The sequence below is a fragment of the Cryptomeria japonica genome, chromosome 3 (genome assembly GCF_030272615.1).
Source record: "Cryptomeria japonica chromosome 3, Sugi_1.0, whole genome shotgun sequence".
NCBI lineage: Eukaryota > Viridiplantae > Streptophyta > Pinopsida > Cupressales > Cupressaceae > Cryptomeria > Cryptomeria japonica.
The window spans coordinates 144,568,561-144,592,058 of record NC_081407.1 but is presented as its reverse complement, the minus strand read 5'-3'; positions in this window follow the sequence as shown (position 1 = coordinate 144,592,058).

The following is a 23,498-nucleotide window of genomic DNA, read 5'->3' as shown; positions in this document are numbered from 1 at the left end:
ACTCACAACCTATTCACTCACAATAAACTTACCCATTCCCATCATGGCTTGTTATTGATCTACCTAAGATTGGTTAGCCATCCATAATAAATCAGCTCCTATCTGTGACTAAGGCAATTCCTACGTCTAGTGATGGGTGTAGAACTGAGAACATCACATGTTTCGAGGAGTACAGTTTCTTCCAGCTTCCTTCAAGTCTATCCGCGCACAATCCGCAATAAAGCAACATCTGCATCGCCAGTCCACAATAAAGTTCCATCTTCTCTGCAATAAAGTATCAGTTTCATGGATTCAGTCAGTTTCAAAGGAGACACAGCAGCAACAATGAGCTTCAACAAAATCAAATCTTTCAACAGACTCAGACAACATATGGTTCAGTGCTATCTATCCTTTTTGTGAAAGTGAACATTGTGACCACAATCGAATAAGACTTAAACAAGTGACAAGAGACACTAAACTTGAGGACTACAGTGGATGTTGGTGTCGAGTCTTGGTTTTCTTTTGATTTTATCTTTTTGGTGACATGTCTTTTAGCTTTTCCAGGATGTCTTTGACTAGAGATTCTATCTCCAGGATGTCTTTGACTAGAAAGGCGAGGATGGGGTATCATCACCCATTTGCATTTGCTGTCTGTGGATTGTCTCTTAGTAATGCTATGACTTGTCCAAGGATATGAGGACACTGTGAGTCTAGTATGAACTGGGGCATTCCTTGTTTGTGATTGTCTTATCTCCATGCAAACAGGTACAATGATTTTCTGGGTCGAACAAATGCCTCGATTGTCATAACCTATTCTGCCATAATAAAGCTCAATGATGATAACGCACAAGAAGCTCTTTCACGTTCATATCTTTTGTCTTCCATCCCCCTTTCTTGATTGACTTCCATTGTCCTTCTCAAGTCCACGTAGCCCGCTATCACATGACTGAGTATAATGACACACCAAAAACATTTGCATTTCATATAGTTACACCTACATCACCACATATAAGCATTTCATACATACATATAGATATCACAAATGCATCACATCCTACATACAACACATGTTAGCACATCTCACATTTTCATTATGTAAATAATCATTTGCATTATCATATTCATCTACATTACATACATTCACATTTGCATCATGCATCACATATACAACATAAAAGAACAAAAAAATATTGCATTGCATCATATAAGCATCCATATCATAAAACATGTATCACATAAGAACATTTCATCACATAGGTATGCATGCATATAGCTGCCGCAAAAATGGATCATCTCTCATATATAATCAAAAGTGTCATGATACAATGATGTCAAAAGAATCATATGGCTACAAAAGAATCACCCGCAGGTGTCTACAATACAACAATGATACATATACTGATACAATGGGAGCCCACTATAGCTATGAGGAACTCCCTCCCTCGGAGCCGCCTCGCCTCGACAGAGTCTGAGCTATAGATGGCCCCGCCCCAAGATCCCCCTGTCTCTCTAGTGGTGGTGGAGGCCCCATGACCCCACCGCTGGATGCCTATCTCCTGGGACTCCCTCCCGTAGCCGTCGCTGTGCGCGACGATCTATGGAAGCTCCTAGCCCGCTGATCTGCTGGCACGACTGCATAGTATAGATCCCTCCAGTAGGCGATCTCCTCTCCGGCTCGCAAAACATATGCGTAGCCTGCCCCTGCATCCTCTGCTGCCCACCTCCCTGCCCTCAGAGCTGTCTCGGCCTCTGTGTATCTCTGGATGGCCTGATCCCTCTCCCGCTCTGTGTCTCTGACCCTGATCCTGAGGTGGTCTCTCTCCCGCACCAAATCCTCAATCTCATCTACCTGGCCCTGGCAGATCTCCCGCAGCCTCAACACCTCATCCTCCTCAGAATCTCTGCTCTCAGCCTCTGCTTGTGGCTCATCCCCTGCAGGTGCCTGTCCCTCAGCCTCTGCCTGCACCTGTCCCTGTGCCTGTATAGGTACCTGTGGCTGTACCTGTCTTTGTCCCTCTGCCTGCACCTGTCTCGGTCCCTGTCCAGGACCCTGTGCTGCTGGCACCTATAGGGGCAGTCCCCCCCGACCTCTCACCACTGGAGCTGCTCTCTCCTATCCTCCCTCCCTCCGAGGTGCCACCCGCCTCTCTCCCACCACTCCCCTCCGCCTCCGTCGGCCCCTACCTCCATCCCCTCCACCATCATCATCATCTCCTCCACCCTCTCCCTCCAGTGGCTCTGCCGGATCTGTCAATCTGGGAAATGGATGCTCTGCCCAATACGCAGAGTACTCTGCGTCCATCCCTGCATCATCTACCTCTGGCCACATATCCCATGGCATCGGCATCATCTCCGCTAGCTGTGTCACCGCCTGATCATATGATAGCAGTGGGCCAAACTGCACCTGATCTCTGACCATACGGGCATACATGCCCGAGCCCCGTGGCATCCGCTGGATCCGCCCAAACTGCCTGCACACCCTGTCAACGAGCTGCCTCTCCAGAATATAGGGCGTCCGCCCAATCAGATACCTGCTCCTGAAAACATATGGTAGCTCCAATGCGTCGTCCTCCCACTCCTCGCACCCCAGGTACGGCCTCCAGATGACCATGTCTATGTCATCTATGACGCGCCTCCAATGCTCCAATCTTCCAATCCGAGGCTGGGATGTAATCATGTCGTACAAGTGCACGAAGCATATCAGTTCATCTTATCTTCTTTGAAACAACGCGACAAGCCGCATTGTCTCAAAGAGGGGCAAAATGTAGACACTCAAAATTGTCATGTCTAATTAAATAAATATTTTATTTATTTAATTATCTAAGCCTAATTCTTCTATTAATTAAATAAATTTTTATTTATTTAATTAATTCATTTATCCTCTTCTAGCCTTATTTCTCATTTAAATAAATACATTTATTTATTTAAATTATCCCTTTCCTAAATTAAATAAATATCTTATTTATTTAATTGTCCTACCTCTTCTATTAATTAAATAAATCTTTATTTATTTAATTAATTCATTATCTTTTTCTACACATGACACATGTCATTCATCTCTTATTTCCTACACTACCTACCCCTTTCATTATTTTGGTATTTCTTTTACCTACCCTCTAATCCTAGCCGACCTCTCTTTTTACACCTCTCAATCTTAACCCTACATTTCATATTGTGTCTTCTATTTAAGGAGATGCTTTCTTCATTGTCAAACCCTAATAACACATGCTAATGATCTTTCATGCAACTTGGCTACACTACAATTCCACTTGCAACCACATTCCGTTCTTTATTGAGCTCTTGTGCATACCAAAAATCTGAGAGCAAGCATATCAAACAAGATCAATGGAGATAGGAAGAATGGAGATCAAAATCCTATTGGACATGTGATGGTATAATCTTTGTGATTTTGAGTTATTTTGCATTGTCTTAGGTTATCTTCATATGTTATGGTGGATCTTTGTTCATTGTTAGGCTAGGGTTTAGTGGTTGAATCCATTTTAGTCTTTCAATATTGTTGTTCATTGTTATCCATTTTCACCATATACACTTTACATTCAAAAGATGGTTTGAAACCCACAAGATCCAATCCCACGCAATGCAAGATTGGATGCTAAATGAGTTTCAAGGGTTAAGACAGCAAGGCTACCCTCTTTTGTAAAGAATGTTGATAGGAAGATTAAGCTAGGAATGCATAGACAGTGACAAAGATTCGCTTATAAACTAAGATAGGAATACAGTATGAAGCTGCGGACCTGGAATTAGCAGTAAAATGTTGATACGGCGCTGTCCTGCAAATTTGAGCAAAAGTTGTCGGGACGATGGCGCCCAACGCCACGGTCCTCCGAAAAATCCACGAAACGAAGGGGGATCTGTTCGTCTCTGCACAAGGATTCCAGATCTTCAATTTCAGCCGCGTACCTGCAACCTACACACATCAAAGCGAAGACGATTGGGGGGTTAGGGATTAGGGGTTTGCCATTAGGTCAAACCCCGATTTTGGAATTAACCAAGAAATGAGCAAGTGCTATAAATGTAAATGTCTATAATGTAAAACAAGTACTAATACCTTGTTCTAAGGATGTTTGTATCCTTATGTGCGAAGGTTTAGATGTTGTTGTTTGTTGTATGTTTGTATGTTGTATGTAGCATGTAGTATGTGATCTCCTCTTCAATGGTTGAATCCTTGTCTTGAATGCAACACTTAGCCTTGAATGGAGACTTGAAATGATCAATTGCTTGAAGGAATGCTTGAATGCTTGAGTATAGTTTCCATGCCTTTTTCCATCATATCGAATGAAAGAGGAAAATGTAGTTTATATACTTGTCAATTAGGGCTGATAGACTGATTTTCCCGACCTTAGGCCGACCAGGAAAGTTTATTTTCCAAATTGCAAATCAAAAGACCCGAAGTCCAAAGGAGACCGGGCCCAAAATAGGACCCAGGGACCAGGGCGCTGGGCGCCATGGTCCTGAAGGACCAGGGCGCTGGGCGCTCTGGTCCCACCTCCCGGGACAGCAGGGTGCTTGAAAAACGCAGTTTTCAGTGTCGTAATCAGGTTTCGGGGTCTCCATTCAGGTTGCGTGTTGCGTCGCCATCGTGAAGACCGAAATGCAGTCAAAATTGCAAGTGTCGCAATTTTAGGACGCTACACCATCAAAGTCAACAAATGTGACTGAGGTATTACTTGAATCCATCAAGAAAATAACTGACTATAGCTCACAAGCTTACAAAGCAATAGATGATTCAATACCATTTTTGAAAACAATAGCTCCTAATTGTAATATAGATAATAAAGATTCTTTAGGACAGTTGTATACACTATGTAAATACATTTATGGAAATATTGAGAAAATAAAGGTAGAATCTGTAAAGGACATTGTAGAAAAGGAGAAACAGAAATTCTTTGAGGAAGAAATTAAGAAGTGTAACATAGATTTTGACACACTTCTACCGGAACTGTGTAGTTTGTTAAAAGAGTACAAAAACCTGTACACAGACACATGTAAAACAAACTTCTTGAGTATAGATATAGACAAGAAGATAAGAAAGACACAGGAAGAGATAAACAAGCTTGCAGACAATTTTGTCAACTCACCGGATTCATTATCTGTTTTTGAAGATAAGTTAGCAAATTTTAAGATAGAATTACTTAAACAGGAGAAAGAGAAAGAGACAATAATAAATAAGGCAAAATACTTGAGATCTAAATTGAGTCCAAGATTGGATTATCTAGCATCTCTACGGAAGGAAATCTCTGAGGCATTAACACTGGGAAGTAAAACACCGGCAAAGCAATTGCAGCATCTCACCGGCACTGTGAAGAGAACTGAAACATCAATAAAAGATAGCAAAAAGTTTATGGATAGTATAAACTTAATTTTGGGCGATCTTTTTCAGATAATAACTACCCAACTACAAGGTTGAGGTTATGGACCGGTATACCTACAAACTCTACTAACATCTTGACAACCTTTGTCATTGATGCCAAAGGGGGAGTAGTAGGATGAGAAAATTCAAAACACAGGGATCATATGCTTAGGGGGAGTCCCTCATTCTTTTGGTAAATTTTTGGTCTACACATTTTTGGACATCTTTTTGAAATTTCTCATGAGTGTTGCCATCAATGCCAAAGGGGGAGATTGTTGGCATATGGACACTCCAATGAGACATTGTGTGTGATTGAAGGTTTTGTCATTGATGGCAACCTTGCAATCCTATGGCACCGACAAGACATTCTACCGGCAAAGCATTATTCAAGCAAGACAGTGCACTCTGATTAGCAAGACCACTCTACACCGGCACCAGCACTGGCACAGAAGAAAAGATGTATACCGACACAGAGGCCGATAGGATTTTTGATATGTAATATTTTGTTTATTATTGTAAGCCGACTTGGCAAATTGTAAAATGACTCTTGTATATAAAGTAGATCATTATAGACATTTGCATATATAGAAAGCGAGCAAAAAGAAAATTATTAGGCAGACCTAATGTGTGAATTGTAGGTCAAGGGTATATGTAAAGAATAGAGCAAGAACCGGTACTGAATCTGGCATTGAAGATGCTATTGTAAAGCAGTACAGAATATTGGATTAGCTTAATCCTCATTGTAAGTCAGTGTGCCTTCTCACTGAGTAGTGTTCTCTAGGCAGTTGGCCTTCCTGCATGTGCAGGCCCCTATTGTAAGTAATATTCTCTTATTGGCCAATAAGTGAATATTGTGGGTCACAAATCCCACCGAGGTTTTTCCCACACCGGGTTTCCTCGTTAAACATCTTGTGTTATGGTGTTCTTTTCATGTGGATGTTTTTGATTCTGTTTATTACATTAATTCTTGCATACCGGTACACTGTTACTTTATGTTTTGCATGTTTTATCTTAAGAAAATTTAATACCGGCCAAATACTGATTCACCCCCCCCCCCTCTCAGTATCTGTGGGAACCCTAACAAGATATAGAAGGAGAAATAGAGAGAGATAGACATACTTAGAAAAGAGATAGAGGCATAAATAAAGATATAGATATTAAGGACTATGAAGATAGAGGGAGAAATATTGAAGGACAAGGATTGATAGAAAGAGGGACACATATCTAGAGATTGAAAATGAGAGAGTAAGATAGAGATAAAAATGAAGATAAGGGGAGATGGAGATGACTATATATAGAGAAAGAGAGAGGTAATGACAAAGATAAATATATAAAAAGATAGAGAAAAATGGATAGAGAGGGGTAAAGAGAGTGAGATACAAAAAGGAAGAGATAGAGAGATATAAAGGAAGATGAATACCGATAGATAGAGAGATGTAGATAGTGCAAGAGAGTGATAAAGATAGAAATAGAGATTATAGATAGGGATAGATAGAGAGGGAGAGAGAAAGAGGATTATGGATAGATGGAGGGAGGGAGTTAGATATATATAGAGAGGGAGTAAATAAATAGATAAAGGTAGAGAAAGGGAGAGATACATAGAGAGGGCGATAGAGAAAGAGAGGGAGACATAGATTAATCATGTATAGAGGAAGATATATAAAGATAGAGGGACATATAGAAATATAGATTGATAGGTAAAGAGATAGAGATGTGAAGATGGAGATAGAGATAGATATGGATAGAAAGTGATAGAGAGAGTAGGACAAATGGAGGGAGAGATGGAGTGAATAAGTGAGATTTAGAGATAATGAGATATAAATATACATGAAGATAGATCTATAGGGATATAGAGATAGAGGGGCCAAGATAGGGAGAGAAAGGAGGTGATAGAGACATGTAATAAATAGGTATAGGTAGGATAAGGTAGAGGAGGAAGATAAATAGAGAGAAGAGAGATTATTAGAGAGATATAGAAATAAGGAGTGACAAGGATAGAGTGGGAGAGGGAGAGATAGGAATAGAAAGAGGGAGATATATGTAGAGATGGATGTAACTTGGGAAATATCTAGATGGGGTGAGAAAAAGAGTGACTTAAGTAGAGAAGGAAGAGATAGATAAAAGACATTTATAGAAGTATAGATAGACAAGTGATAGATAAAGGAGGTGATAAGAAAAAAAAGAGACTTTGCATGCAAAATTTTTGAGTATTTAAAGTTTTAAAAATGAAGGATTAACTTCAAATGATTATAATTAATTTTTGGTATATAATATAATAAAATTACCTTATCTGTTTGATAGGTCTTTGAATTACCTTTCCAACACTTGTAAAAGATCAAAATTTGGATAAAAAACACAAAAGTTATGCCCATTTTACTAAAGTATGTTTTTTATGTTGAGCAAAACGGATATCTGATTTGGAAAAAATATGACATCACAATAATGATGTCACAAAATAGATATCTGTTAATATCAAATATCCATTATTAACAAATATTCATTTTGGTTTGGTATTACCAAACCAAATTCAAATTTTGGCCAACCCATACAAAAAGTCAAAGCAGAATTTAGCATGTTTGGAAAAGTTTGAAACACGTTTTTTTCCCCATTGCCACTTTTTGGCCCCTCGTGCTCTTGCACGTACCCATCAGGCCTTTGGACTATCACACTTGCTTAGGGACTGTGTCATTGTTCTAAACTATCACAAAGCCCATTTCAAATATTTCTCTTGTATTCTCCAAATGACCATTATGCCTATCAATGGGGTCTTTTTTTCAATATAGTAATGCCTAAATTACCCTTTGGTTTGTAGGATTGTTATCTATTGTCACTATATTTGACAATCCTTTCTTGATTCTTTCTCTTGTGTTAGTATAAGCTTCTGTCATATTTCCGCCTTCAAGGTTGTGTAAGTCTGTATTATCTTTTTCCCTTTGACTCAATCATGTAAACTATCTTGTACTCATTTTTTTGCCCTCTTACAATAAAATCTCACTTCTCTTTACGCTCATTTTATGAGTGTAATGTTTTGTCATTCATGGACTATTTCTTTGCATGCCTGAAACTATCATATCTTTTGATTTGTAAAGGATATGTCCTTCAAAAGACTCCTTTATATTAATCATTGTTATACTCATTCTACAAGGTCTTTGTCAAATTTTAGGGTTTCAAATAGAGGATCTTATAAAGGCACAACAATAACAAAACTCTCCCATCATGATTTTCATAGTTTTGAATATCTTTCACACCACATGAATTTGCCTCAAGAATAGAATAAATAAAACCCTCCATGATGTGTGCAAATGACCTTTTTTTATCAAAAAGGACAAGAGAGTTTGAATGAGATAAAATGGACCTAGCACATGAGTTGTGCATGCATGATATTTGCATGGGATAACTATAGCGGTCTTAATGGTTTGCACAAGCCTTTCCAGGCTCCCTCTTCTATTATGGAAGAGCATTTCATGTCGAAAACCCCTGAAACCCTTGAAATGGAACTTGTAATACCCTAAAAATGGTCATCTAAACCATGAGCCCCTAATCTCGGCTACATCACCAAGGTCCTAACCAAAGGTAATTAAATCAATCATGAGCACCTAATTAATTAATTCTAAATAATCAATGTCACATGGAAAATAAATCATTCTATATTAATTAAATACTTATTTAATTAATTAATCATTCCAAGTAAATCATTTTAATCAATTATCCTATTTATTTAATTAAATATCCTAGCATATTTATAAATAAATTTGCCATTAAAACATCCAAAAGGAATTAATTTTCAAAAAAAGAAATTAATTTGGAAAAAGGAACTTAACCGGTAGATGAAATTAACCAAGCATTTAGACAAAATACATGCTATCCAAAATGATATAACAAAGTCCACAAAAAGTAAAGCATCCACCATAACACAAGTGTTTATACGTGGAAAACCCAAATAGGTAAAAACCACGGTGAGATGGAACTCACAAGTTAACTATCTACAATAATAGATAATTGATCGGTTAAGGTCTTACAAAGAGCTCTGCTAGGAGTGAATCTTGTTAGAGATCCCAAGCTTGATTAGAAGCTTATACCCTGTTAAGAGTACTAGCCTGTTAGGAGTAACATCGCTGGAGGATTTGAGAATCCAAACTAATGGATCACCTTGTTAGAGGATTTGTACAATGAAGCTTGTTAGAGCTTACCCAGTTAAGGGATTTGATTCTGTTGTAATGGTTAGAGAACAACAAGAATGGTTTGATCTATTCTGAGTAGCACAAAAATTGCATGATCAAATCCTTCTAAGCACATTCAACATGCTCTTCATCTTAACACTTGTCGCTCTTCAACAAATGTTTTTTCTCAGTTTTCACATAGCACCTCTCTATCTGTTATTAGTTACAAATGATTCATTGGGATGTCTTTAAATAGACATACAAATCTTATGTCGGCCTAAGGAAATCACAACACAATTTCCTAGGTGCAATGTATCTAGACATAACTCTTCACACAAATGACCGCTAAGAAAATGGTGCTGGAAACTCATCACAAAAATAATGACCGCCAAACAAACGGTGCTAGTAACTCATCACAAAATCGGATACCGGTTAGAATAGTCAATATCGGTTGGAATAAAACTAGTGAACCATTGTCCTAGAATCTTCCGCTTGATTTCCATCTTCATCTTCATTTTCATTTTGATGCCAACTTAGTGTAGTCACAGGTTATATCTTATGCACATACCGGTTGACACATGGCACCAGTTAGAGATAGACCTTAAACATACCGGTTGGTAGTGTAAACCAATTGAAGTTACACCAGTAGTCAATGTAATCAAACATGTTTGTGAGAGTGTTTCATCAATGACAACAAGTGGTGAATACATTACAATCATCATCAAGCCAACACATCCTCCATCAACGCTATCCATATCCTACACCTAGCTTGGGGCAAAATTTACGATCATTTTGAGCTTAATCAAATAGGTAAAACAATAGTTAGACAACACTTATCAAGTGAAAACACCAAGACACATCCAATGTTGAACATAAGATCACATTGTTAACCATCAAGCTATCACACATCAGTCTAAGCACATCACACATTTTTCAATGGATGATATCTTTTGGATAATTCTTTCAACACTTTGGTTCAACTTTATTATCTTGATTTTCACTATCATGATTTTTGAGTGCCTCCAGGATGTCTTTGACTAAAGGAACAAGGAAGGAACAAGATATTTTTCTTGTCTGTTGTCTGTAAATTAATCATTAGTAGGTGCAAATTTGTCTCAGGACATGATCATTGGAGTATCATCAAAGATATTTCTGATTTTCATATACCAATGGTTAATACTGCCTGTTTTATGCAAGCAACATTCAGGTCATCTTGGTTTAATTATACCTCGATGCTTATGCTAACTTGCAATATCAAAATCTAGGAAAGTAGTGCTCAGGTCATCATGGTTTAATTATACCATTGATGTTTGCACTTACTTCCCACATTTCAAAAGCTCAATGATGACAAACAAAAGCAATAATCTAGTGACTGGTCCAATTGTAGCTTTGCATTTCATTAGCATTCGCATTGGCATTTAGCTTGCATTTCATTCTTGCATGAGATCATAAAAGCTCATCTTTTCTAAGGTCAATTGTACCATAGGAATCATCAATGTATTATCATAAGTGTATACACAATCAAAATGATGACTCATCTCTCTCCAGATATTGTCAACCTAGCGCAAATCTTATGCTACCCCCTCAAATGCGCCAACATCAACATATCTAAATCATCCTACAACCTGATATCAACAAAATGTCAGTTCTTTATCCAATCAACCTTATCCATTCTATCAATCGATCGCATCTGATCTATTTTATCATGTCTTATACAAGAGTCATCTTTCTTGAAACTAGACACTTCCGATCAAGTCTTATATAGGATATATCGTTCCTGAAACCAGACGCTTTTGATAATCTTTGTCTTATACAGGAGGTATCTTTCTTGAAACCAGACTAAATCTAGATCTTATGAAACTAATCAAATCTAATCGAAATTTATCAAACTCTATCAATCATCAAGAGCCACATCATCATGATCAAAGAACTCGCACTTTCATCAATCAATGTTGCATAATCAAATCTTTTCTAATCGGGACATCAATTCTGCAATCATCCAACTACTCCTACAAATCAATTATCTCAATTGATCTCCCAAGGGGGCGTAATCGTACCGCAATTTATCAATCAATGCCTAAGGCATCCTATCAAACCAATATCATCATCAAAAGGAAATTATTATTTGAATTAACGCATCATCACACCTCCCTTCAAGGAGGGGCAAAATGTATACACCTAAAAATGGTCTGAAGATAATTAATTGAATAAGCAATTATTTAATTAATCCTCCTTCCCAATTTAATTGAATTCATAAACAATTTGATTAAATTCTCCCATTCATCTACTTATTAATAAATCTAAAGATTTATTTAATAGGTTCATTTCAATAATCCCCTTCAATTAATTAATTCCCCCCATCAAATTCATTTCTTCTAAATTCCCTAATTTATTAAAACAAATCAATTCATGAGTTGTTGAAAATTAATTAGCCTTTTCCTATTATTTGAATTTTTAAATTCAAATTATCCTAACTTCTAACCACCTAACCTAACCACTCCTAAACCTAACCCATTCTATCTAACCCCCGATTTAATTAACCCCATCCTAGCTTGCACATCCTAACCACCATGTCCCCTTTCCTTGGACACTTTGCCCTCTCATGAGCGAAGCTTCTTGACACCTACCACCAAGTGTTCCCTTCCAACCAACCTCTTCTCCTACCTACCACCAATTGTCCCCTTTCATCCAGCCTCTTCCTCAGCCACCTCCAATTTAACCATTGATATCTTCTCACTTAAACTTGACCGTTGATTCCTGCCACATAACCCCTAGCCTTGGAAAATCCTATAAATAGACCCCATTTTGGAGCTCAAAGGATCCTGATCCCGATCCCGATCCCATCTCATTTGCATCTTAGGCATTGTTACTATAGGCATAATAACTCTTTATCATTTGAGCATTGTTATTATAGCTTAATTGTCTTCGATCTAGCTTATTTTCTAGCTCAATTTGCTTATCATCTAGCGTAATCTCATCATTTATAGCTTAAATGCATCATCATTATCATCTTAAATCCTCCATCTAGGTGTAGTCAAGTCACGAGAATTGCCTAATCAGATCTGAGAGCAAATTCATACTCGCATTTATTAGGAGGCGATGGGTCGATTAGCCATGATTTCATATTTCTTTGTTTATATTTGCTAATCATGCTTGTAATGATCTATTAAGTGTTTTTGTGTTGCAGCTGTAGGTTCACACTTCACAGCACGACATATACTATTTATGAATTATAAGCAAATGAAATTGTATAATCTTATTTAATAAATTTGATTAAAGTTGGAAGGATGCCTTTACATCTAAAGTGAATTTATGCATGTTTTATTACATAAACTATATATTTTATTTAAGAAGATTTGTTTGAAGTTGTAGAAATTATGAATTTCCCAAGACCACAAACGACTATAAACCTTCACAAGAGAAATATAATTCACCAATAGATTAATGAAAATAATGAAACTTAAGGAGAATATTATTATGCAATATGAGAAAGATGCAAGATGGGTCCCAACTACTAGGCCATTTTAGGTACCCATGTATAATGCAAATGAAATTTGATGCAATCTCTCACAAAGCGGAGAAAAGGAGAAAACCTCATGGAAAAAACTCCTCTCCAAAAGAGAGAAAACAAACAAACAAATCATGATACACGAAGGAATCAAGACCCCCCAAGGACTACATACATCACATATATACAATCAAGTACTCCCCCATAGGAAGGAAGAAGAGAGACAAAACATCCACCCCATAATGAACAATGTCCTACATAAGTGGTGAATGCTTGAAGACAAAACATAGTCCAATGCCTATAAAACAACATTTCTCCCCTTGGGAAGAAGATACACCAAGTACAAATGCAAGTATGCTTCTCATCATGGATAGGAACTGGTAGGAAGCAAAATCCAAATGTAGAATGATGAAGTCTTTGAAATCTGCTCATGTGTCACCAAGTCCTTGGATGAAGATGCCACGAACCAATGAGGTACACACCCAATCATTAGAGAAGGTGATAAATGAGGAACTAATGAAAATTAATTAGGAACAAGATCAAAAGAAAAATATGAAGTGACCACATTGGTGCCACAACTATCATCAAATAAGAGACATGCCTCTGAAAAATGAATAGTATCCTCCAAGCTTAAAGAACCCATCACATGTGTAAGATCAAACTAAACCATATAATGTGACAAATGAAGTGAAGGAAGAGACTCATGAATGTCTATCTCCAAAGAAAATGTAGAGGAATCTCCAAATGTTGTCATCGAAGAGGAGAAATCCCCTCAAATGTGTCCCCCAAATCTGAAATGTAAGATTCCACAAACAATACACCGATGTCTGGCAAGTAGGAATCCCAATAAGGAAGACAAATAGATCCATGTTGCAAATTAGAAATGATGGAAGTCTCTAGTGAAGGTGGATCAACTATCTCACATGAAGAATCATGAACCTCAAAAGCATCTGCAACCTCCTCCAAAGGATCACAAGCATGGGTTATCAACTCTAAAGAATGAAGAGACATATTAGAGTTAGAAAGAGGAGCATCAAGAGATCGTGAAGAGTCAATGTCTTCATATATCTCCTGAATATGAGTCCAAAGAGCATGAGGACACTCAAAGTGAATAAGGGACTCCAAAAAGTCATCATCAACATTTTCAAAAATGACTCTAAACACTCCAGCTCTAAAGCCTTTCCAAATACTATACTCCCAAGGTGTGCTTGGACAAGGGACTTAGTTATACATATATGGCAATAAATGCCATTCATTAAGATGGGTTAGGATAAAATCACTCCATTCCTTGTAATTCCCTTTCTCCAAAATAATTAAAAAGCCCATTATAATGACAATTCTTCAAAATACTAGAGATAGTAGCATCACAAGAAATACAACTTCCAAAATGATAGCCTATAAGACTAAGAATCCTGATTTGCAAAAAAATAAAATGATGGGGCTAGAATAGAGATACGATGAGTTGGTGGGTACCCGCGCCAACAAGAAACGAGCTAAGAACCTTACAAGCACACCAAATCACCAATAAACTAACCACCAATCATCAATTCTAAGGTCTGCAACAACATGCAAAGTCACATGCACAACTATAGGGGAAAAGAGTCAATCATCATTATAGGACCAATAACCATCATCTTTTTGTCAACCTCACCCCAAAAAACATATTTACAAATTAGCCATTACATAATTTATAAATCATCAATAAATAATTTATTTTGCACCAATACATGTTAACTCATGAACCTGTAATTGACATAAAAAAACAAAATAACTATAACTGTTTCTCAAACACAAGTTGCACCAAAAAGATACCTTTTTCATTTATTAAAAATAACATATGTTTACAATTACCACTTAAAGCAAGTGGTTTAAAAGTCAACTTGTACACATTTACATTTACATTTACATATGCACAACTACTGGTGCCTGACATGACATGATACAAACATCCATTAACTTGGTAGCCTTACAACTACACAATCTCCTAAACTTCATTTGACATCTTTATATATTAACTCCATCTGGTATTCATACCTGCATTTGCAACAAGTGGTGTAAGGCTCCCCAATAAACAAAAAAAAAAACATTAAAAATAAAATATAAAACTGGATTCATGATAAAATCGTAGAAATCAGACATAACTTGCAAATGAAGTTAGTGATTGTTTCACATGTATATTCAAATTTGGAAATCAACTACCACAATTGAATGCATTTATTCTCTACATTCAAGTCATTTTATAAAAGGAGATTGTGAAGGGTCATTTTCATTACGAATTTTCCCTATTTTCACTAAATATCCTCTGCAACATCCAACACTCAAGAAGGCAATCAGAGCACATTTGATTCTAGAAGATAATTTTTTTAGGTTGGTACATTTACAATCTGTGTAAATATTATCAATGAGTTCAAATATATAAACAATAGTATAATTCATTTTTTTTAATCATGTTAGAGATTATTCTACATCACCCGTGTCTTCTCATGAATGTTAACCTCAATATAAAAACAATTGCTTTCTCTTTTTAATCTATATACATCTATATACACATGTATACCTCTGTATACATATGTATACCTCTGTATACTCTTATATGCAGTTGTATACACATGTATATTCTTCTGAATTCATAATACATATATGTGTACACATGTATACCTTTGTATACATATGTATACACATTTATACACATGTATACACATGTATATACAGGCATATACAGTTGTATACGCTTGCGTAAATTTGTATACCATTGTATACACCTGTATACCTTTGTATACACATGTATACCTATGTATACACATGTATACATTTGTATACACCTATATACAACCGTATACACATGTATAACTCTTGTCAAATAAATATTGTATGCCCTCATGGGTTTGATTTTACTATATGCCTCCAAGTAGCATCTGCCACTATATTCTTCCTGCATGTTTGATTTAACTGTGAAATAATTACTGTATACCCTCATGGATTTGATTTTATTGTGAAATAATTACTATATGCTCTCATGGGCTAAATTTTACTATTAAAAAAAATAATGTATGCCCTCCTGGGTTCGCTTTCCATATTCTTCATTTCCATATTCGTTTGATTTCATAATACATATCTATATAAACATGTGTACAGATGTATATACATGTATACCTTTGTCAAATAAATATTGTATACATATATATACATATTTATATGCATGTATACCTCTATATACATATGTATACACGTGCATATAGGGGCATATACAGTTGTATATGCATGCATAAATTTGTATACCTCTAGATACACCTGTATATCTCTGTATACACATGTATACCTCTATATACACCTATATACACTTGTATACACATGTGTAACTCTGTGAAATAAATATTGTATGCCCTCATGGGTTGATCTTACTTTATGCCTCCAGGTAGCGTTTGCCACTATATTCTTCTTACATGTTTGTACGTTCAATGATTTCACTTTGACAATATTGTTATGAGTCCAGGTTTAAATATATAATGTTAATTGTATAACTCCATATGTTATGAGTCCAAGTTCATTGTTCATCATGCCACGTAGTAAAAAGACCAATAGATCAAGAGGAAGGAGGTCAATTAGAGTCACTCGTGGGGTGCACTTCATTGATACCGAGGAAGTGACAAGAGTCCCTAACAGAGGAATTGTTCATCCTAACTATGGTGATGAAGACCAAAATGTTCAACCAACTATTGAAACTGTTGTTCAACCATCTGTTCAAATTGTTGTTAGACGTGCACCCATGTAAAAGTAGACAAAAGAAGACATGGAAGCAACAATAGATTGTGTTGAAGAAAAGAATATGTCAATCAGAGGAGCATCTATCAAGTATGGTATCCCCAAATCTAGTTTGAGGACTTGGCTAACAGGTGTGACATCCACAAGGATGAGGGGAACACGTACCATACTGTCTAAAGAGGAGGAGGTTGAAATATTGCAGTGGTGCAAGGACATGGCTGAAATCGGGCATGGTCTTGAGATTAGTCAACTTCAATCTACCATAGCCAAGATAACTATTGATAGGCCCAACACATTCAGTAATGGTATGCCAGGAAAATCATGGTGGATAGGTTTTTGAAAGAGGCACCCAGATTTGACAATGAGAATAGCTGAAGGAGTGGACAGTGATCAAGCAATAATGCTATGACCTTCAATAGTGTCACCTTTCTATGACAATCCTGAAAACATTTACAAGTTCAACCAATATGGATCAACCCGAATCTAGAACTGTGATGAGACTGGCATGCAGGCTAGTAGGAATTGTGGCATGAGAGTGATTGCCAGATTGGGACAAAGATGTGTACCACACTTGATATGAAAAAGTAGAGAGTGGATCACTATGTTGGCTTGTGTTTGTGCAGCTGGTTTTAGTATTCCTAGATTTTACTTATTCAAATAAAAAAGACACATGAAGAACTACATTAAAAATTGTGATGCTGGGGCATGCATGGCAATACAAGAACAAGCATGGATGAAAAAAGAACTCTTTCTTAATTGGTTACAACACTTTGCACCTTCAATCCTTGGTAGTGTTTCACCCTCCAATAGGGCCCTCCTTATCTTTGATGGTCATGGTAGCCACATGGCGAACAACACAATCAAAGAAGCAAGATGTTTGGGAATAGACTTGGTAATGTTGCCAACTCATACCACCACAAGCTATAACTGCTCGATGTCAGCATCTTCTCCCCTTTCAAGAATTACTTAAAAAAACAAAGATCAAAATGGATGTCAAACAACCCCAACATTGAAATTGGTCGTGAAGAGTTGGAAAATATTGCATCAAAAGCATTCAAGCAGGCATTAACACCATCAAATATCATGAGTGGCTTCTATAGGATTGGAATTTGGCCACTCAATCATTTTTCTCTTCAAAATGATATGAGGCCAAGTGAGGCCTTCGATGTTTAAGAAGACATGCAAACTTGTGGAATAGAAGAAGATGCAACAACAATGTAAGATCAACCAGAGAACATTGTAGTAGAGGCCTTCTTGTGTTTGTATGGCTATAATGAGGAATAGATAGACCACTTTGTGCATAGTTACAATGAAGACATTCAGGGTGCACAAGCTAGAACTGAAGGTGTAGCTTCTCCTCCACAACTTGTCCAGCCATGCATTGAAGTGACTACATCACATGGCTTTAGTTTGCCAACACAAGATACTGAACCAGATTACTTAAGGGATGCTGCCAATAAAATAGGAGTGCAAACCAATTTCATGAATGATGAAGTTACTCTTTACATGCCAACCCAACCATAAATTGATCCAGAAGATGTAATTCATTACTTCACAAATGCATCAAATTGGGTGAACGAAGGTGCTGCTAGTTCTGAAGAGGACGAACCCATAAGTGATGAAGAGATTGTGCCATGCATAGAAGCTGATGGTTAGCAAGTGACAAAAGAAACCAATAGATTTTTGTGACTTCCAATGCAATGAGTGAATCAAACATCGTGGGGAGGTCGGGCAAAGGTTCTTCGTCTTAGTAGGCAATCATAGATATTGACATCGAATAAGTATATTCAGAAGTTAAATAAGCAAGAGGCGGAGAAGAAGAGATGACAGGAAAAGGCAAAACGTAAAAAGCAACAAATGATAGAGAGGAAGGCAGAATGTGATGCTGATGCTACAAGCAGGGAAGCAATGAGGGTGGAGAAACTAGCAAGAAAAGTGCAAGAAGATGAAGAGAAAAAAGATTAGAAAAAAACAAAAGGCAATTGCAATAGAGAAGGCCAAGGCTGAAAAGGAATGAAAGGCAGTTGAAAAGGTTGCAACGCTAGTGGAGAAAAAAAAAATAGGCTTGTACAACATAGGATCCTCTTCCCACCCAACACCCAATTTCCATTCAGATGCTTAATATCTTGACCCCAGCCTTACAAGCAATCAGTGAGATGCAATCTACGATTGCCCCTGGAAAATTGGAAGGAAACCAAGCATTGCTTGAGCATATTGCAAGTTACATAAGTTCTTCTGCTACCCAACAAACTACACCTACAAGTGGATATGTCACTCCACCTCTTGTTCCTAGGCTTTTCCAGAATTGATTAAGTCTATATTGGTTCCTACACGTCTTTTTTGTATTTTGATCGATGTCGTAACATTTGTTAAGGTGCAACTCTGATATGATTATAAAAAGTCACAATGGTGTTGTAATGTTATATATGTACATGTATACATATACATATAGGTATATGATATCACTGAAACATAAAAATTAAAAAAATATCAAATTGCAAAATGAAAATAACACCTAATTATAAGTGTTTATGTGTGTGGGCCCGCTAGACATGTTACCATTAAAGTTAGGATTGTGGGGCGACTTGATATATCAAGTCCCCTTTAATTCCCACCCTTGACCATATGCAAGTGTAGGTTGTCATGCATAAGTAGTTGTCATTGAGCATTAAAACTGAAATCATTGAACATACAAACATGCGGGAAGAATAGAGTGGCAAACACTACCTAGAGGCATATAGTAAAATCAAACCCATGAGGGCATAAAATATTTATTTCACAGAGTTATACATGCATATACAATTGTATATAGGTATATACAGATGTATACATGTGTATACAAATGTATACAAAGGTATACATGTATATACATCTGTATACATGTGTATACAAATATGTATTATGAAATCAAAATAATATGAAAATAAAGAATATGGAAAGAGAACCCAAGAGGGTATACAATAATTATGCATATAGTGAGAGCATGATGAACAATAAACCTAAACTTATAACATATGGAGTTATAGAATTAACAATATATATTTAAACCTAGACTTAAAACAATATTGTCAAACTGAAATCATTAAACATACAAACATGCAGGAAGAATATAGTGGTGGATGCTACCTGGAGGCATATAGTAAAATCAAACCCATGAGGGCATACCGTATTTATTTGAAATTGTTGTACATGTGTATACAACTATATATAGGTGTATACAAAGGTATACATATTTATGCATGCGTATATACAGGTATACAGGTGCATCCAGAGGTATACAGATTTATGCATGTGTATACAACTGTATATGCCCTTATATATACACCTGAATACATGTGTATACATGTATACATAGGTATACATGTATATACATTTGTATATATGTGTATGCATGTGTATACAATATTTATTTGATAAAGGTATACATGTATATATATTTGTACACATGTATACATATATGTATTATGAAATCAAAAGAATATGAAAAGTGAACCTAGGAGGGCATACAATAATTTTTTCATAGTAAAATCAAACCCATGAGAGCATATAGTAATTATTTCACAGTAAAATCAAACCCATGAGGGTATACAGTAATTATGTCACAGTAAAATTGAACCCATGAGGGCATACACTAATTATTTCATAGTAAAATTGAACCCATGAGAGTATACAATAATTATTTCATAGTAAAATTGAACCCACGAGGGCAAACAGTTATTATTTTATAGTAAATTCTAACCCATGAGGATAAACAATAATTATTTCACAGTAAAATCAAACCCACAAGGGTAAACAATTATTATTTCATAGTAAATTCGAACCCATGAGGGTAAACAGTAATTATTTCACAGTTAAATCAAACCCATGAGGGCATACAATAATTATTTCATAGTAAAATCGAACCCATGAGGGCATCACAGTAAAATAGAACCCATGAGGGTATTGAAAAATTATTTCACAGTAAGATCAAACCCATGAGGGCATACACTAATTATTTCACAATAAAATTGAAAGCACGAGGGCATACAATAATTTTTTCACAATAAAATTGAACCCATGAGAGTATATAGTAATTATTTCATAGTAAAATCGAACCCGTGAGGGCATACACTAATTATTTGACAGTAAAATCAAATGCACCAGGGCATACAATTATTTTTTGATAGTAAAATCGAACACATGAGGGCATACAATAATTTTTTCACATTAAAATCAAACCCATGAGGGCATATAATAATTATTTCACACTAAAATCAAACCCATGAGGGCATACAATATTTTTTTCACAGTCAAATCGAATGCATGAGGGCATACAATTATTCTCAAACTGAAATCATTGAACATACAAACATGCAAGATGAATAGAGTGGAAAACGCTACCTGGAAACACGCTTGCAAACGCTCCCTGGAATCATGCTTGCAGACAAAGAAGGGAAAATGCAATGTTCATGTTATGATTTTAGGGTTAAAATAATCTCGGTTATACATGAGAGCGTACGTGTCTACATGGGAAAGGGTGGGAATTAAATGGGACTTGATATATCAAGTCACCCCACACTCCTAACTTTAATGTGAACATGTCTAGTGGGCCCATGCGCATATACACTTATAATTAGGTGTTATATCATTTTTCAATTGGATATTTTTTAAATTTTTATGGGGTGTTTAGTGAATGACTATTGGGTTCATAAGGGTCATGTATCAGTCGACACTCTGAAATGACCATTCTTTGACCCTTTGACGCATAATTGAATCCATAAAATGCATCATCCATGCCCACAAGCCAAATCAATAGGCTTAAGCAGTTAAGTCGCATATGGAGAGAACCAAAAAAAATCGTTAAAATCGGATGAACCGTTTAGGAGCTTAAGATGTGTGAAGTTATCTATAATGACTACTAGCATGTAGAAGAAAATCCACAAGAGCTGTGAGCCTTGAACTCACAACAACCACTAGGAAAAGAAAGATATATAAATAGCCAATATAGTACGCTCCAATACTATCATCTCAGAGGTAATATACCCAGAGCATAAACAACTCTGATCTCCTCTAGAATATATATGACCACGAAATTGACGTGCCGAATTTCAAATCTATGGCCCCATAGACCTGCTAAAAATGCTTCGATGAAAGACTAGGATTTGGATGCCAATCTAGGCAAAAACATGCAACCGCCAATATATATATATATATATATATATATATATATATATATATATAGGCACTACACATGAGGTGTAGTATAATATTTTTATATATTCATTCCATCTCCACATTAATCTAAATTTGAGCATTTAATTATTTTATGAGATAGTTAAGGGTTGTGTACCTTATATATTTGGGATAGTTGTCATCTTTGATGACTTGCACACATGATTGTTGGCGTCGATGGTGGTAGGTGACTCATTCATTATATTTCACATATCATATATTATATATCATATACCATATATTATATATTATATATTCTTGCACTTGTTATATACGTAGTAAGGTGGATTCACTAACCTTTCAAGTGATTTGCAAGTATGCATGTATGATCTATGAACACACCTAAGTTACCATTTATTTCTAATTTTTTTTTAAAATATAAATATTTAGAATCTACACACAAAATCTCAAAAATCACTAGTTTGTAGATCACCTTCAAATTCTTAATGGTTTAGATGTTATAGGTGTTTGAAAGTAAAGATCTAGTGACAAATGTTGATTTCATTTTCCCGATTTGGCCATTTTGGGACTCATTATTGTGGGTTGACCCTGGGATAGTAAAGACACCTTTAATAGTAGTACAAACATATTGCAAGCATCTAAGAGCTGGAGGTTGGTGATTGGAACTTTTCAGGAGCATCCAGAGAGGAAAAAATTTAAATAGTCAAGCATCCAACCTTATCTAATGCCTAGTTGGAAAATCTATCGTAGCCAAACAAGTTTGACCTCCCAACCACACAAGCAAGGTAAGTTACCAAGTATCAAAATCGACATATTCATTAATTGCAAGACATGTTCCCTATATCACTCATATTGGTTAAATATTTAAGACAAAAGGTGGCGTCCCAAAGAAATGGTTGTGTTTTCAATACTCATACACATTTTAATATTTATTTCAACATATATTTATCAAAATTAAGAAAAAATAGATTCATGCACTAAAGTTTCAAGTTATCGGTACACAAAAAAAATATGGAATTTTTTTTTTATAAAGATTGATGTCCCATGTAACTTCATTCTTATAATTTTCTAGCAACTAAAACATAATACCAATTTTATAAAAAAAAGTCTATATTTAAATAATTTTAAAAAAAATAATTTAAATACAAACATAAAATACACTAAAAATACACATTTTATTAGTTTACATCATTCCAAAATTTAAAACATACATGTCACTTTTTAGTTATTCAAGTAAAAGAGTTTGATCAATGTTGGCCATTTCCTTTGTAAAAGTGTGACATAACTTTGTACTTCTACCCATTAATTCTTTCCAAATAACAAATTTAATTTTAGGCATCTCTTATTCATTTGACTCCATTGATAAGTAGGCATTTTAACTATTCTAATTATATTTACTTGAAATTTTTAATTTTTGGTTTCTTTGTGTTGTATAAAAAACATTTGGTTGTTGAGAATTTAATTAAAGAAACATATAATGTGATTTTTTAAAAATGGTCACATAATAGATATTTATGTAGAACATTTCTCACTACCAAACTTCAAT